Raw genomic sequence first — 17,394 nt, 5'->3', positions numbered from 1 at the left:
AAAAATATGGAGCCCTCATGTTATTTACCTAGCATGGTGTGCATGGAAGTGTGGTAACCATCAGGAAGGCTGAGAGATCCAGAGAGAAAAAAAATCTGATTAAGGGCACCTAGAAGTAGGCAGAGTAACCCCCTGCAAGGAATCAGACTCCTCAGAATGCAAAACTGCCAGGTGAGGATTTCAGGCCCATGTGGAAAAGCTGTGTCTGTGTATGAGCCTAACAAAGGGGACAAAAATGACAAGATGAAGGTAGAGCTTTCTTATGCTTTCACCAGACAAAATGAAAGAGTGAAATAAAATTGCCAGGAATGAATACACAAACCCTGGAACAGCTGGGAAAAATATTTGAGGAAAATGTACAGGAGGTAGCAGAGGGATACTTTTCTCTAAATCCCAAAAGCAAGAAGCAGAAAAGAGGATAGATGCCTGCATTGTGTGGTGGAAAATTCTGGCGTGCACATGTATGTTAGAGACATAAAAGATCTCCTAATTAGAGACAGGATCATTTGTGGGACATGTGATTCCAGTTTACAGGAGGAATTGCTGAGAAAAAAACATCTAACCCTAAAGGAATGAATTAAAGAATAAGAGCAGCTGAACTGTCCAGGAAAAGAAGCAAAACAACAGCCACTTTTGCAGGACACTGCAGAGTCCAGGAGAGGGGAAGAGAGGGATGAATCTGTGAGCAATGCACAAAAGTGAAGTAAGATTTGGGACTGGTGGGAAGGGAGCCACGAGGGTTCTGTTCAGCAGTGGGCAGTGGCACTGTCTGGCTGGGCAGGCTCCCCCCTCCTTGGCAGGGATGCAGGAGGAAACCAAGGGGCAGTGATGGGGCATTGGTGAGGTGGACGAAGCAACAGGCTGTTCTGGAGCTTAGCATGTCTGAAGGAAAATGGAATCAAAGAGCCAGCCTTTATGGGTTTCTGGGTTGGCAATCTTTAGTTTGTCACCAAATGTTTGCATGGAAAGAACAACTGTGAAAAGGAAAGTTGGGGTGATCCATTTGCATTTCCAAGAGAGGAGAAGGAGGAAGATAAGGTTTGAAAGAGGCACCAGGAAGTCAATCTGTCTGAGCGTGACCTGAATGTTACCCCGGTTTTTTGTGTTTCTCTACACCGTTCTCTAAAGAAAAGCCAATTATATTTCAGAAGAATAGGGGCCTCTCATGTTGTTATTCATCATGTGGCACATGAAACACCAACACTAACTCCGAAACTGTGAGTTAACCTTGTCCTTTCATCACGTATGGTCATCTCATCACTAGGCTGGTGACTGCTCAAAGCTGCCTGAAAGTGGTTGAGCCCCAGACAACTAAACTTTTATACATCAGTACAAAACCAGCAAAGAAGATGAGAAGGAAAACTGATTGTCCCTGGGGACTCAGAATAGTGGTTTGGGTAGTCCTACTTAGAAAGTCACTTGTGGCTTTTATAATGAGGAACTTAAGGTTTGAATTTTCAGACTTATTAGCTGTACATTTGTTTGTTTTTTATTAACTTAATATACTATGTGCCACATTTTCCTTGGGGTATTGAGTCAAGTGATGGATTCATCCAGTTTAGCTCTAGATGCATGAGCTCTCTTTTTCATAAAACTTTGAAAAGATTTGGGTCTCAAATTTCCTGAAGGATTTTATTTTATGCCTGTATATTTTGGTACAGCAGCTAACGTTTTCTGTCCTGTTTTCATTCTGACAATATGTGCTTCTGGCTAATGTAGAGAGGGAATGTAGTTTTTGTTTGTTCTCTTTCTTGACCCGTGAGAATTAGAGTTGTCTTCTTATATGAGCAGAGTTAAACCACTTTAGCCTACAAAAGAATCACTGGAAGTTTCCAATCCTCTCGCTCTCTGCTTGAATGGAAAGAAAAACAGGTTTTAGAAAGTCTGAGAAAGATATGGCTATTAAGCTAATCCAGTATACTTCATCTAGCTGCTAAAAATCTTGACTCTTAACAGTGATTAAATATAATTGCATCAGTAAAGGTGGTGTAAAAAAACCCCTGGCTTTCATTAGAAGCTATCTTTAGGAAACCATGATTCCTTGGCTTAAAAAGTTATATGTAACATCACTGTTTTATTTTGAGAATGCTTTGAAGGTTTCTTAGACACGGGGTTATGTAGAAAGAATAAATAAACCCCAGCAGAAGAAATACACAGTTCTGAAGTATCTTATATATTTCAATATGTATCTGCAGTGCATGCTATTTATTTAAAAGGAAAATAAGGCATAAAGCTGAAGAATTAATGGATAAATATTCAACTATCTTGAAGATCTGATCAAATAGTAAAGATATTTGGAATTTAAAAAGCATATTAACAAACCACCACCTATGTGCCGGATAAAATTGTCATAGGATGGAATGGAAGGACTCCTAGTAATTGAAATTAGATTATCTTTGTTTGTTTGTTTGTTTGTTTGTTGTTTTTGGGTTTTCTGTTACTCTTCAGTTTGGAAGGAAATTTGTTCACTATTTTAAGAGCTGAAAAACAATGTTGCTAAACTTTTTCTCTTATTTTCACAAATTTAAAATCTGAGCTGTGTCGGAGCCTTAACACTTAACATTCTCTTTATAGAGAATTTAAAATTTCTCCAAGTTATATGATTTGAAAAAGCTCTTCCTAGACAATCAGATGTTAAAAAATTCAGCAGCTTTGGTATAATGCAGAACACCACATGCTTCTCTGTATCCTTGGGCTGAACTGGATATTTGCACTTTCATGTTTGTTTTGTAGATTATGAAAAATTATGTAAACTGAAAGAGGACTGTAAAACCTCCTACACTGAAATACTGAAAAATACAAAATAATCTACTTTTTACATAGCTTTGTAACTGCCAATGTTAAATGTTACAACAAGTATTTATTGCAAGAGCCTGAGTTACTGCAAGTACAACAGTGACCCTTGTTTGCTTAGAGAAATCATATACTCCCAACGAGTTCCAGGGGAATAATCGTCCATTTTTTGTGGGTATTTAGGTGAAGTGATAATTCTGAAGCAGAGAATGCTATTGATAATGATTCCACTGGGATACTCAGTAAAAATATATTTAGCTGTTTCCATAAACAGTTTAAGCAAAGTTTAAGTCCAGATTGTGACTGGATTGTGAGATGCTGAACTAAACGCTGATGTGTCTTCTCTACATACTTTTTGCTCTTAAGTTATTAGAGATATTAAAACCATAAAAATATGTTAATATTTTACTATTAGGGCATTTAGTATTCAAAAGATTCAAAACAAAGGCATATATAGGTATATGTGTGCTATACAAAAAAAGATAGTGTGGATGATGAAAAATTAGTCCCTTGTGAATTCATTATTTCTATTCTGTTTAACTATTTGCCTCTTATTTTGAGAATCCCAATGTGGAAAAATATTTTTATAATTTGTGTTTGGCATTTTGGCCCTAGTGCAGTTTTGATTCACAAGTTAAAATCCTGTTTCCATGGAAATCAACTGAATTTTTGATAAGCTTTGAATTTCTCCCACAAATTAAGGCAATTGGGGAACATCATCTGGGCTGATTCTGTCCTTAATGTCAGCCATAGTATTTTCCCTTTTATTCCGTATGAATGGGTGCTGTGTTTTGATGAAGATTTAAGTGAAGATTCCCAAATGTTACACAAAAAGTTTTCTTTTCTCAAGGGAAACCAGGGTATTTGATAGCATCATTTTTTATGTGACAGCCATCTACAACTTCCTCAGCAGGAGCAGCAGGTCCATCCCTGCCCCACACCATAAACACCAGCAATCAGTGTTGTTTTTTTCTGGTTTTTTTATTTTATTTTATTCTGGGTTTTTTTTCTGTTTTTTATTTCAGAACAGCTGAAATAAAAATGAATACTATTTTTCAGGAAGTAAAAAAAAAAAAAAAAAGCCTATAATATAAGCTTGATATATAGCTTGAGAGGAGGGGTTTAGGCTAAATTTATTTTATTGGAATAGTCAGAAGTGAAACTCCAAGCACCAGCTCTGTGTTTTCCTAGCTCTAACTCGTAACTGGAAGAGGTGGATGGGGTAGGAATTGGCTGCTTTGGGCAGGGTGGGACAAGAATGTCATCATTTGCCACTCTGTAAATGTCTGTCCCAAGCCCTTGAAAGCAGACCCTTCCCTGCACTGGAAGTGCCAGGTGATGCACTTGAGCAATATTCACATTCTGAGTGTATTTCTGGCTTTCCTAATCTTTGATCCTGCCATTGAATCCGCGGGGGTGCAAAAATCCACCCACACAGATCCGATGTCAAAATCCTGGCCTTAATTATTTATGGTTTGGTTTGGACAAATTACTGTTCTCTGTGCAATAACCACAGTTATTACCAGAAGTACAGGACAATCTAAAACATACTTATATGCATTATGTAGTGTAGGTATGAACTTTTTTTTTAAATAAATTTTTTTAATGTATTTTGACTCTTAACTGAAATTCTCATTTTTGAGTCTTGCCCTGTGCTGCTTTCCACGTGACCAGACTGGCCTGGATCTGTGGCCATTTATTCTCAGAAAAAAATGAGTTCACAATGTTTATAATCTGAAAGCCAGCCTAGAATGAAAAGAACATCCAGCTTTATGCACCTTGTACTAAGATCCTACTGCTTTGGTAAACTGCAGATGGACTATACTAGTCTTCTGCACTAAAGAGGCACTCCCTTTTTTAACTCTCTCTGGGCTCTTTTTATGATTCCAACCATCTCAAGTTAGATTATTTTCATCTGCATATAAACAGAAGATGAATCTCTTAGGACTAAAACCCCTTTAAACAGGAACAGTAAATTTCACGAAAAAAAACTAAAATCAGAATTTTACAGCAAAATCAGACACATTCCAGAGCCACTGCAGAGGTTGGCAATGCCAGCCAGCACCATTCTTTGAGTAAGGAAAGCTTTGTGAGTTTTATGTGTTTCCCAAAGTCTTTATTTCTGTCTTTTCATCTCACTTTTTCCTGAGTTTTTTATCATAAGTTAATGCTGATATAATTGCTGACATAATGCTTACAAATAGGTTCCCAGCAGTCGAGTATTGCTTTAAATTTGGATTTTTGTCTTTTGTTTTTTCCTTACTAGAACTGTATATAAAAATATGCTCTTTTCAGAAGCTCATGGGTAGGACATGGCCAGCCTGGTCGTTTCACTTCTTGCATGTTCTCAGTTGGAAGTCAACTGAAAATCAACAGAAGCTCCCAGCTAATTCCTGTGCCTGCTCAGAATTGTTTAAAACTGAGTTTTGTTTGAAGTTAAGAATCTGTACCCCATTTTTCAATGGGGTGCCAGCCAGGTGAACTAAAACATGTTCCTAATTATTTGCTTTTGATCTGATGAGAGAGTAGCACTAGCTTTGATTTTCAAGTTCTTCTATGCTTTTGGATCCAATATATCAATGGAGTGTATTATGGATATGGATTGCAGTTCCACTCTCAGTGTCTGAAGCAGTTCCTAGAGTCACAGGAAATATTTGTTTTGCACATGTTATTATTGAGGAAAACCCAATGGCAATAAAAGTATTTCAGAATGGAAAAAAACTTTCTAGTAAAAATCACATTTGTGCGAGTGGCCTATCTGAAAATGCTAGAACCTCACAAAGCACAGCATACCTGTCTCACCAGAAGTATGAGACAGCTATATCTCCTGAAAAACTCCTTTTCACTAAGAAGTGTTTGCAGTTTTCAAAAATTAAATACAGCATTAGCTTCTTTTCGGGTTATTAAATAATGCAAAAGACCTTTTCCAGTTGGGCACAGTTTATATTTCCAAGTCATGGCTGTATCTGGTGCTTCTTCAAAAAAAATGTTCTCAAGCTTTCAGAATTTTACATTCCAGAGCTTTGATTCTCTGAACTAAACCTCTGGAGGGGTTCCTCTGTCTCCTCCTGATTGAGAGGAACTGTAAGCTAGGGCTGAGGGTCCACTTAAGGCTTTTAGTGATAAGAAGCCAGTTTCACAACAGGGGAGAATTTTACATTTAATATATTTGTACAGTTTTGTTTGTTTTGGATTTTTTTTTCCTGCAGAATTCCTAGATTCTATTGTGGCTTGTATGGATATTACATTTTTTTTTAAAGATTGTGAGCCAAGGTTTAAAAATCACTGGTCATTCTGGAAAGAATGAAGAATGTTGAAGTTTTGAAGAGCTAATCTAGAAAACTTGCTGATAGCCCTTTCAAAGGTTTTGAAGCATTCAGTTTTGTGCAGGAGACCCACCTATTAAACTGTCCCTGGCTGGGATACAAAAGCACAAACTTGCCACCTTTCAGTCTTTGACCTACTTCAATTTTTATAAGAAATTGCTATAAATATCAACTTCCTAATTAATACAAAGTGATATCTGATAGTTGCCCACAGTAAAAAAATTGTCTGCACATATACATCCATATGGGAAGCGTGGGGGATGTGATACAAACAAGAACTCTGTTTCATCTTTCAAGCTACAATTAGATTGTGGCTTTTCAAAATCTGCACATTTTCTCTGTAAATTAATCTTCCAGTGTCTTTTGTTGCTGTCTTTCAAGTTCTATCGGCTTCCAGCTAGAAAGCTAATGATAAAGCATCAGAATTGCACCCTTTTAAAAGAAGAAAAGCAGGGTAGGCATCTGTAATAGTGTAATGACACCAAATCTGCATGCACAGTTTAGAATTATTTGCCTAAATGCTCATTCATTGGCACGCAGACGTTTTCTTTCTTCAGTGCTTTATCTGCATATGATGTTTTGCAGCACCAGTCTGGCATCATTAGACATCTACCCGCCAGCATTTTAAAGATTTTTCCACAGAGCCATAAAATTGCACCTTCCTCGTTGAATCTAAAATCCAGCCCACCTGTAATAACAGAAGAGTGGAACAGTGTGGATCTCTCCTGGATGTCTGCAATAACAGAGCAGTGGAACAGTGTGGATCTCTCCTCTCCTGCATGTCTACAGTGCAGTGAGCTGGGATGGCTTGCCTTCACACTGAAATAAAGGTCGTGTCCTAATGTTATGCCTTCCTGTTTAAAATGAATGGCTTGTAAATGTTTATCTCAGCTCGAAGTGAGAACCTGGTTTGTGCTCTCCAGTTCCCCCTTGGAGCAACCGTGCAGCAAAACAGCTGCATATCCCTTCCCATCCTTCTCTTGCTATTAAACATGTACATCTCTGGCTTCAGCTCTTTGCCAGGTTTCCCCCTACTCATGTTTGGATTCCAGGCTGAAGCTAGAAGTAGTGTTGTCTGGATTTATAGTGGATTACATTGTTTTCTCTAGGAAAGAGTGAGTGAGAGGGTTCAGCCCAGCACAGGACTGACAGTCCATGCACAGCGTCATGCAGTGTAGAGTTTCTTTGGTTCTGCCAATAGGTATTGCAGTGTAAAATGTCTGGAGGCTAGCTGGGTCTACTTCTCTAGAGACAGGACCAAAGTACACAGTATACTGGCTTTCATTTTGCTGGTTTTGGACAGTCAGGGCTGCTTTCCATTTCTTACAATGTTCCAATATAACCAAGTCACATGTGCTCAGTAATGGAGGCTTCTGAGACCTGGGGCTTCTGTAAAGAGGAAAAGAGCAGAGTAGTATTTATACAGTATAATATTTTGATTCGCTAATGGGCTGTGAGGTGGGTGTTATCATGAACTACTGTGCAGCAAGAAAGGTTCCTAAAACACGTATCAGCTTACTCCATCTCCAAATCATTGCAGATAACACAGTGTTTAGTTTCTAATTAGACTTGTGCTAATTCTCGTGAGCACTGCAAGTGATTGACGTGCTGCATTTCAGTGGCAAGTAGCAAAGCAGCTGAGTGGAGCTCAGTGATGAAGCCAGCATGCAGCTGCTGAGGAAAGCACACTGCTCCCAGAGACTGATTTGCAGGATGAACACACGCTGATTTTTGTGGCCTTGCTCCAAGGGGAAGGGGGAAATAAAGGCACATAGTCTTCAATTAGACTAATGATATTCTAGTCCTAAAAGGATTAGGAAAGAAATGTCTAACTGAAAATAAAAGTTCAATGGGTAATAGTTTACAAATCATGTATTTATTTTGCATAGGTTTTTTGCACTGTTTCTTAGGAGAGGATGGACATTATTCTTTTTCCATGCTTCAATTCCCTATATTTAAAATATGAATGGTTCCTCCTAAGTAGTGGTTTCTGTATGTGTAAGTAATAAGTGTAAACTTCAAGGCAGAGCCTTGTGAACTGTTTCTTGATAGAACATGCCAGAGCAGCATAGACATTTTATGTAATTAAAATTATTTCAGAATCGGTTTTGCCAGCACTTTCATTTGTGGCCAGCTCAAGTCAATTTGTTTGGTAGTGCAGTTCCACCGTAGAAATAAAAATAGCAATATGGATTTGATATAGGCAGTCTTATTGAGCTAGACTGGGTTACTGTAAGGAACATCTCCTAGCTTAAACCCTGTAATCAGGTCCAAATCCCTTCAGTCAGATTCTTAATGTAAAGTTTGGCTTTTTCAAATCATCATCATCATCATTGCGTTCAGCACAAACAAAGGCTGTGCCTGTGACTCTTGGATGTCATTCATGTAGCATTTGATTTTTTTCACAGCCTTTAAAGCCCCTGTAAGGTCAAGCAGAGCTATTCCTCTGCTTTAGGGGCTTTTTGGGCCCCCCATACATGTGTTAAAGGAGAGGGGCTGGCTAAGGAGTGGCATTTTGTCAGGATGATCAAGCTGTGGCTTGCTGCAAATCCCATCTGGCCTCTCCACATGCAGCATTAGAGGCCCTTCCTGGAACAAGCTCCTCGTGGATTTACCTGCATAAGGTTGCCGGTACGGGGTCACTGGAAAGGCAGATGGGACAAATGATGACAGACTTGGACCAGTTGCATTTGGCAGAGAACAGGCCTATGGAGTAGGATTGTGACTTTATGAGTGAGAATGTATTTTTAAGTGGTATTCCTTGTGGATCTCATCCCCCAGTCAAATAGCAAATATTGTAGTAAAAATAGTAGTGGTACCATGCAAGGCTTGGATTTTCAGAATTGCCAAATGGGCACTGCAGGCTGTAAAGAGTGTGTGTGTGCAAATCATGGAACAGCTAAAGGTATTTGCTCCTGTCTGTGTGCTTCAGCCTACCAGGGATACTTCTTTTCAGGCTGTGTAAAGAAAGGTCAGATTTTGCTTTGTCAGTTGACATTGGGGGGAATTAAATTAGACTTGAAAGCCACAATAGTATCCCAGGTAATAAAACTTAATCTTGAAGCAAGAATGACACTTTTGTCTTCTGCTTGAGAAAAGAAGGTGTAGGGCAACCCAGATTCCTCATACTGTTTTTTCTCTCTCAGAAAATGCAGAAAGAAGGCTCTGGACTTTGCAAGAGCTTTAGGAAACTTGGGGGGGGAAATCATGTGGCATAAACTTTCACTTGACCCAATTATGGGCAACATGTTTTAAGTATATGAACTGGTAAAGTGCTCATGCTTTTTAATACTGAGTAAAAACTTTCTGCTATTTGCTGTGAAGATGTAACTTGTCCTGGACTTCACTGGCAGTGCAACCAGGCTTACTACAGATCTGCGTTGCAGATTAGGTCGTTTACTCATATTTCAGTTATGTTTTCTCCAGTTTCTCATCCTCCTGTTAAAGTAGTACAGCTTCCTAGAGGTCCATAGGCATTGAAAAGGCTTGAAGGACTAAAAAGAGAAATGTTGGGTCCTTTTTCTTAGTCAAACAGTTTTTTACCTACCAAGTACAGTATTTTATGCTGTCCAAGGAAATAGATATAATTTGCTATACTTTAAAATAACACAAAAGCCATTCCGGCTCTCCTTGAAGCCAGCGAGAACGTTCCACTTGCTTTCAGTGGGAATTTATAAGCAGTTTCTGAAATGATGCAGTTTCTGTCAGAGCAGGAGAAAGCTGAGAGTTCATAGTACCATGCAAATGTAAAATGAAAGATCTTAGTGCCATATCATTTACACATTTCAGAGAGAAACTGTCTTGGTTTTGGAGGAAGAGTCCCATAAACTTGTTACTCAGGCACTGACACATCGAGAAAAATCCAGAGAAAGAGTCCAGAGAAAGAGGTGTGCAACTGCCCTCCAGCTTGGCAGTGTTTTGCTTGAGTGTGTGTTAGAGCATGGGGAAGGAGTGATAACCTTCTTGTCCTGGGTATTTGCTTCAGTCTGCAAGGTGAAGTTTCAGCTGCTGTTTGAATGTGTAATAATCACCAGTAAGTCATAAAGTCTAAAATACTTCCTTGTGAAAAGCAGAGCTTGAAATGGAAGAACTCCAAGGAGGACATTTCTTTTTTTAAAGAGAGTTTCCCCCTGGGCTTTCCCTGCCACAAGCCAGCAGAAGTTTGGCTGCCCTGTTCCCTGTGCACCTACTGCTCACTGAGCCTGAGCAGCCCTGAAAAGGGGAACCCAGCACTGGGCCATGTGTGAAGGGAAATGCATGGGTAAATATGCCTTCCAGACACCTGCATCAGCAGCAGGGCAGCAAAAAGAAATGTCTCATGTTCCCTCCACGTGAGATCAGCCTTAAAATTCTCCAGAACAATGAGGCGCCTCTGCAGCTGTAGAGAGCCTGGGGCCTTGTCAGGCATTCTTGTACTTCTCAGCTTATTCTTGTTGCACCTTGATAGAGGTAAGATTAATTATTAGATCCTCAGCTTTAGACTTCTGCAGATACTCAGTGCCCAGAGTTTACTTTATCTGTAATTTTAAACTCTAGCCTTACAGTTTACTATAGTGAAACTATATACTTGCAGCTACTGGCAGAATTTGCCTACCAGGAAAGGACATGGTTTTGAACTCTAAGGGATGTTACCGTGTGTAAATCATTTCATCTCATCCAAATAGTGGCCATTCTGTCCTTTTTCACAATATAACTTTCCTTAATATTGGAAAACAATGAGTAACTTTGGGTGATCAGGTTCAGCAATCTTCAGAGGGACCTAAAATCTTTAGAAATTGCTGTTAGGGAAGATTTTATCTTCTAAAACCACATTGTCCCAAGTTTTGAAAATCTCAGGCTTGCATCAATATTCATAAGAGTCCCAAGCTCAGCGATATTTAATGAAAGAATACCTTTATGGCAAGTACTTTACATGCACAGTAGATGCATTTTAGAACCTGTTTGAAATGGATGTGTAGAGCCTTATGTTCACAGAAAGGCAAAATCTTAGGAGAAAGAAGCATTTGAAACTGGAAACAAGCATGTGGGTCTTTTGCTACTGATCTGGATTTTAATTAGACCTCTGTGCTGCTGTCTGACCTGTGATGAGGTGAAACATCAATCTGCCATGGACAGAATGGTGAGGAGAGGCAGAGACCTGGAGAATCAGGGGTTAGAGGAGACTTGGACTCGTGCCTCATATGGCCCCTGGCCTGTCTGATTGGTGGGGCTGCCTGGAGTTTTGAAAGATGAGCAGAATCAAGGAAAATACCAAAGAAGGTGAAATGTAGTATACTCTGGGCATTCTGTAACATTTCTGTTTTCACCCAGCTCTATGTCAAGTTGCAGTATATATGTACTTACGTTGATTTATCTTCATGTTAATGTCAGGTAATCTTCCACAAAGGTAGAACACACATTATCTTAACAGCCTTGAAAGGAAACAATCCTTTGGTGTTTATTCTGATGAATTTAGAGGAATTTCACACGGCATTTTCCCAAATTCTCTGCTTGTATGAACTGGTGCGGCATTACTTTACTCAATGCAAGCTTATGCCAGGTTTTGTAGCAGGTGATATGGCCTTGATGAGAAATCATTTGTCCCTGGCTCCTGAGTAACCAAGAGATGGAAAGTTTTCCTTAGGTTTGGATTGTAGCTTTCCTATAATGAGCACACTCCAGGTGAGTTGGCCTGAGCCAGTGACATGTCTATGTATGTACCCCAGCCAAAACACGTTTCTGGTTCAAGTAAAGAAGAGAAGCAGGAGAAGGGTTGGCAAAGTAGCCACTAAATCCAGCAAAGCTTGAAGCAGTGCCAGTAGTGTTGAGAGCGGGTTCAAAAACAATTGCTAAAGGAACTGTGCAAATATTTTGCATCCTTTCCTATGAAACGACGTGGTTTGTTTGCTGTTGCTTGTTTATCTGTTCTGCAGAGTATGTCACATTTATCAGTCAAATAGACTGAAGGGGGTAACAGTACTTTAATGATGATGTTTTGACTTTTATTGTGTTTATTCTGTGTTTTCTGACTAAATTCAAACTCAGATGGTTTTTTCTTCTGCTGTTCCAGCATGTCTGTCTCAGGCTGCCCCTAAAAAGAAGCAGCAATAATCTGGTGAAATGAACTCAGAGCACACAAGGAGGAGCCACTGGAGATTAATCTGCAAGGTATTCAGGTATTTGCACTTTCATATCCTACACCAGTAATTGGTGCACACACATGGTGTGCTCTGCAGTTCTTGTTAACTCACACAAAATGGGTGAGAAAATTACATAAATAAACAAAAAGTCACGTGAAAGATCAAAGTTGTTTAGTCAGAATGCCCCCATGCAGCTTGAAGATGGAGCCAGGTTTGAAAAGGTAGAGTTGCAGCTCCAAGTTCAACACAGGTTGATTCTGCTGCCCGTCACATCTGTTAGCCAGGTCAGATTTTACCATCTGTTACTGCCCAGAGCACTGATGGCCATCTGAGAAGTGGTGGAGAAAGAGGATCCTTCTCTGGCATCCCCTGGAGCAGAGTGAACAGCCCCTCCTCTGATGGACTAAGGCATTATGACACTCCCAGTGACCTCAGGAATTAGGTCCTGGACTAGACCTGCAGTAAGGAAGAAATTCATTTTGGTTTCTGGAGATGCCAGAGGTCCTGTGTCACTTGCCAGGCCTCAAGGATTTTTGTGAGCTTTAAGCGGTGTGTATGTCCTGTATACAGCTGAAAGAAAAAAAGAGGCTTTTGCAGTTCTTCTCAGTGCAGAAATGAGACTTCCTAGTTGGAAAGCAAGAACAATCTAGAGAAATGTAATTTTCCAGATAATAGGGAAATAGATTTTTGTTTTATTAATACATTTAGGAGAAAGCAACACAGCTCTGTTGAGTCTATGTTCCATGTCTCTGAGGCAGGGAGAGCACTTGAGTGATTCCTTTTCCATGCTCCATGTGAGCAGGTGATGACAGACATGCTATGGATGTGCAAAGTGACAACTTAATGGCAGCAAGTAATTACATACATGTTTGTATGGTGATGTAAGTGCAGAGGTTGGCTGTACACAGTTTCGTAGCTGATTAATTGGGGGAAGCAAATGAGCTGCTAATGGGAGTAAAGGTAAGAGCTGTGCTTGCAGAGCACACAAATAGCAAGGTGCATTCAGAGAAAACATTTTATTTGTACAGTCATTGCAGTCTTACGTTATCTCATTGCAATGATTAAGCTATTATAATTGACTATTGTTCATAATTAAGTATCTTAAACCCACAAAAGCAGAGGTACCTCCTAAGGGTATATATTTAATGGTTATATCACTGATATGTGAAAAATCACTCTTGTTGGATGTTATATCACATGAGACTGTCTGAAAAGCAGATGCAAGTAAACAGCACAGTCACCGTGGGTATTATTTTAATTCCTGAACTACACAGTCTATCAGCTTCCAGATATTTATTCACATTGTTATTTTTATGTGTGCATTCCTGTGGTTTTGGCAGTGTGTTCATAGATGCTGTTGATGTACTCTTTCAGATTTTGCTACCAAACTGCTTCTGGGACTTCATGCAGTTTGCCTCATCTGAGAGAACCTTAGACAAGTTATATGGAAAGTTGATAGTAAATCCCAGAGCACCAGGTTTTGCTGCACATAATGCAGATGTAACACGTGGGACCAGTGAATGATGGTATAGTATTTAGTATTATTAGTACTTTTCCTTACTTTTTCTTTCAGTATTTTGTCCTTCTTTCCCTTTTTTCTCTTTTTTTTTCAACTTTTTTTTTTTTTCAGCATTGGATTTCCAGTGCAAGTAGTTCCTTGTCATGGCATCCCAAAAAAGTAAAGTCAATGGTGGAGATTCTTGGTTTTCTACCAAGTGTTTTAGAACCTTGAGCCAGCTCATTAGCCTTCAGAAACGTCCTCAGTCTCACTTTAGAACTACAGTTTTCTCTGTAAGAACAGGAAACTGCTGTCAGAATCTCCTAATGGAAACTTAGGAAAGGTTTCTATTCAACTTTGAAGAGTGATACTGTTTTCTTGTAAGAAGATTAATTTAAATATCATCTAAATAATTTCTACTTTTAACCCTTTTAAAAATAATTGCACTTGACATTAAAAAATGTTTTACCACTCAGTTATGCAGTTCCTTCAAAAGAGTTATCATTTAAAGGCAGGAAAAACAAGACTTAAACCAATTTTATTGACAATAGGTGGGAAGAATAGTACCTGAGAACATTCTGTAAGCTGAAATTATGGACTTGTTCTGTACCAAAGGTGGTGGTCAAATCAAAATCCGATATTTTAGGTCAGAATTACTGACCTTCCTAATGTTCTGAAAACTCATCATTATGGGGAAAATAGACTTTGAATTTCAGACTGTGATCGTTCCTCAAAATAAGAAAACTCTAAAAGTCAGATTTTCCTCTTAGAAATTTCAGACTGCATATGATTTGGGTAACTATGAGTAACAAGCTATTTTAGAAAGGAATTCTTTCCTTCTTTAGGGAAAAATGTATTTAACGCTTTTTGTATTAAGTTTTGCAAATATTTCATGTTTCTAACACTACCATGATACATTATTTTCTAAACAAATTACAGGTATAACAAAGCTACTTATGAGTGTTGGTTTGTTTGAGAGATACAGCTTTTAATTTGGTTCTGTTTTCACAGAAGGAGTGCTTCCATTTCCCAAATTTTGTGTAATTTTGAGACCTGAGAAATTTACAATCAGTATCACAGCCAGCATTTCTAGAAGATGGTAGCACTTCAAAAGGAACTTTTCCTAATTATAAAACTTTGCAAAACTCTTAAAACTCTGGTTCTTGTCATTCCAAAACACCCTGCACTGAGCACAGGAAGAATTAGTATCAAATAACTAATAGAGAATGTGATGTTTGCTGGGTCTGCTAACCAAGGCAATGGTTCCAGACAGTGCAAGGTGAGTTGGTTCTGTATTTTCAGCTTTGGCTCTGCACTGAGTGGTGACCATGATGTCAGGGTGCTGTTTAGTTGGTGGGGAAGTTTGGATGTCTTTGTTTCAAAACTATGGCTTTGCACCTACTACACAGCCCAGACATGGGCAGTTCCTGATGCAAAATGAAGACTAGGGAGGAGTGGTTAGTTAAATGTTAGCTGTAAAACCTAAATGTAATGATGACACCGAGGAGGGAAAAAAAATTAAAGACAGCCTTAATTTTTAAAGTGCCTGAAGTTGTGGTCTGTTAAGTTTGGTTTCCTTGATAATGTTCAAAAATATGAATTGTTTGTTTGGGGCTTTTTTTTCCTTTTTTTTTTTTTTTTCTGAAGGCATTCATTGGGCCTAAGTAGCATTTATTGAACAGTAATGTGGGGAGGGAAGAGAGTTTCAGATATGAATTAAGTCTGAGTTATAGTGACTCATAACTGACAACAAAACACCCAAGAAGAGACGTGAGACAGGATGAGATTAAATGAGACGAGCTATGAAAGAAGGGACAGATTTATGACTTATTGGCCTACAGATAGGATGAGAAGATATGAGTGGAGAATGAGCTCATCAGGCAGAAGTCTGCTAGGGGGAAAAGGAGGGGGTTCACAGGACACATCCCAATAGCCTCCTGTGCATAGTGGGAGGATTGATTTAAGCCACGGGAAAATCAGTGTTAAAAATGATCCAAAAATGTGTTAGATCCCAAACCTCAGAGGGGCTGGATTTTTCTCTCCCTACACTTAGAAAAACAAAGAAACAACAGCTAGGATGATCCTGAGCCTGCAACAGTACACGCAGACCACACACTCCAAGGGTAGTCTCACCTGGTTAAATCATATCAGCCTGTTTTCAGTGTTGGTAATGCAGGGCTCTTTTCAGCAGTTTAAGAAAACTGCTGTATTGCTTTGAATAAAGACAGGAGGCAAAATTTTCGCCTTCAATCTAAACAATTCAGCAGTTTTCTTAAAACATCAAGATTTGCTTTTCATCCCTGAAACTGAAAGCATGTTTCTAAGTAACTACATCCTTTGTACTACACAACCAAGGCACTGTGTATGGATTGTAATTGGTAGAATTGATTGCCAAGTGTGTTTGGGTGAAATTTCAGTTGGCAAAAGTATAATACATTACAAGATTCAGTCTCTTAAATTTCTCACCTAAAAGATTTAAAAAAAGACCTTGGCTGTTCACAAAGGCCCCTACAAATCTATGAAGTTGCTGTCTTACTGTAGCCATGGCCCCTGCCCCTTTTCTAATTTTATTCTTGTATCCTCTGCAGAGAGATGAGGAGAATCTGGAGAAATGCACTGAATTCTGCATTTTGGCTGAATCTGTAGAATCAGTTGTCAGCCTCTTGAAAAAACCTTTTCTGGTGGAATTTCATCTTACATCCGATTCTGATAGGAGTGGGGAAGATGCAGATGTGTGTTTCTCACAGATTCAATAATTTCTGCTCCATGATTTAGCTAAGAATACTAAGGACTCATCTGTGCAGGTGGACAGGTTGAATTAAAAGTTATTAAACTTGCTAATGGATTGGTAGAACTTGAGGTGATCAGTAGAGCAGTTTTGATTTGGCTGGATGTATGAAATTTAATTTGGAATATAAAAGTGAACTGCATTAAAAATTCATAAAACCTCTATTATTCTTTAACTATAGCTGGAGCTATTTAGTTTTGGGTGGAACTTTAAAAAAGGGCTAGCTTTTTCCTTAGAACGGTAAAGTTTAAAAATTGCGAAACTTTTTTGTTCAATTTGAGCCAGTGGGCTGAAACAGGATTTGGTTAAGCCTCAGTATGTAACACGGTGCATTTATTTAATTATTGCTGATCATTCACTCCACAGCAGTGTGCATGGAGTGAGAGTTGCCTTCAGGAAGGGCTGGAACATCTGAGCTTAGTGCTGGGACTCATCCTGCAGCAGGAGGATTGTCCAGCTGCTCAGACTGGCACCTGTCCTCAGCCCTGTCCAAACCCAAATGCCTAAGGAAGTGTGTAAGGACAAGGAAATTGTAGATCATATTTCAGCTAAGTGATCTCTTGGTGCTCCCCCACCCCAGAGAAACATGCAGCCAGGCATAGTTTATTTCTCATTAGCAACTGAAGTGGATTTCTGCTCTGTAAACTTGCCCGACCTCCCTGTGAGCCTTGCAGCCTCCCTCCAAAGGAGTCCTACAGCATAACACACCTGTTGTGAAGAGCCACTTCGTTTTTGTTTGTTTTGAAAATACCTCACGGTAGTTGGAAATGAAAGGATGCCTTATAGAATCTGACAGTGAAACTAGAAAAGGTTTTTTTAAGATTGTATTTTTGAAAGATAATTCGTGTTTAGGCATTAGGTTAGTGTGGT

At 39.1% G+C, this 17,394-nt stretch overlaps 1 long non-coding RNA gene across 20 annotated transcripts in view; it reads left to right on the top strand.

The window, feature by feature from the left end:
• Positions 1 to 17,394, top strand: part of LOC106855620 (uncharacterized) — a 143,649-nt gene that overhangs the window by 49,184 nt on the left and 77,071 nt on the right. For 19 of the 20 annotated variants that reach the window (XR_015803752.1, XR_015803749.1, XR_015803751.1 and 16 more), the window contains 2 exons: positions 12,169 to 12,274; positions 13,613 to 13,764. This is a non-coding gene — a long non-coding RNA (uncharacterized LOC106855620). The remainder of the gene's footprint in view (positions 1 to 12,168; positions 12,275 to 13,612; positions 13,765 to 17,394) is intronic. The other variant, XR_015803761.1, reaches the window with a different exon arrangement.

The sequence above is a fragment of the Sturnus vulgaris genome, chromosome 5 (assembly GCF_052056855.1).
Source record: "Sturnus vulgaris isolate bStuVul1 chromosome 5, bStuVul1.hap1, whole genome shotgun sequence".
In the NCBI taxonomy this organism is placed as follows: domain Eukaryota; kingdom Metazoa; phylum Chordata; class Aves; order Passeriformes; family Sturnidae; genus Sturnus; species Sturnus vulgaris.
This window is presented reverse-complemented; position numbering and strand designations above follow the sequence as displayed.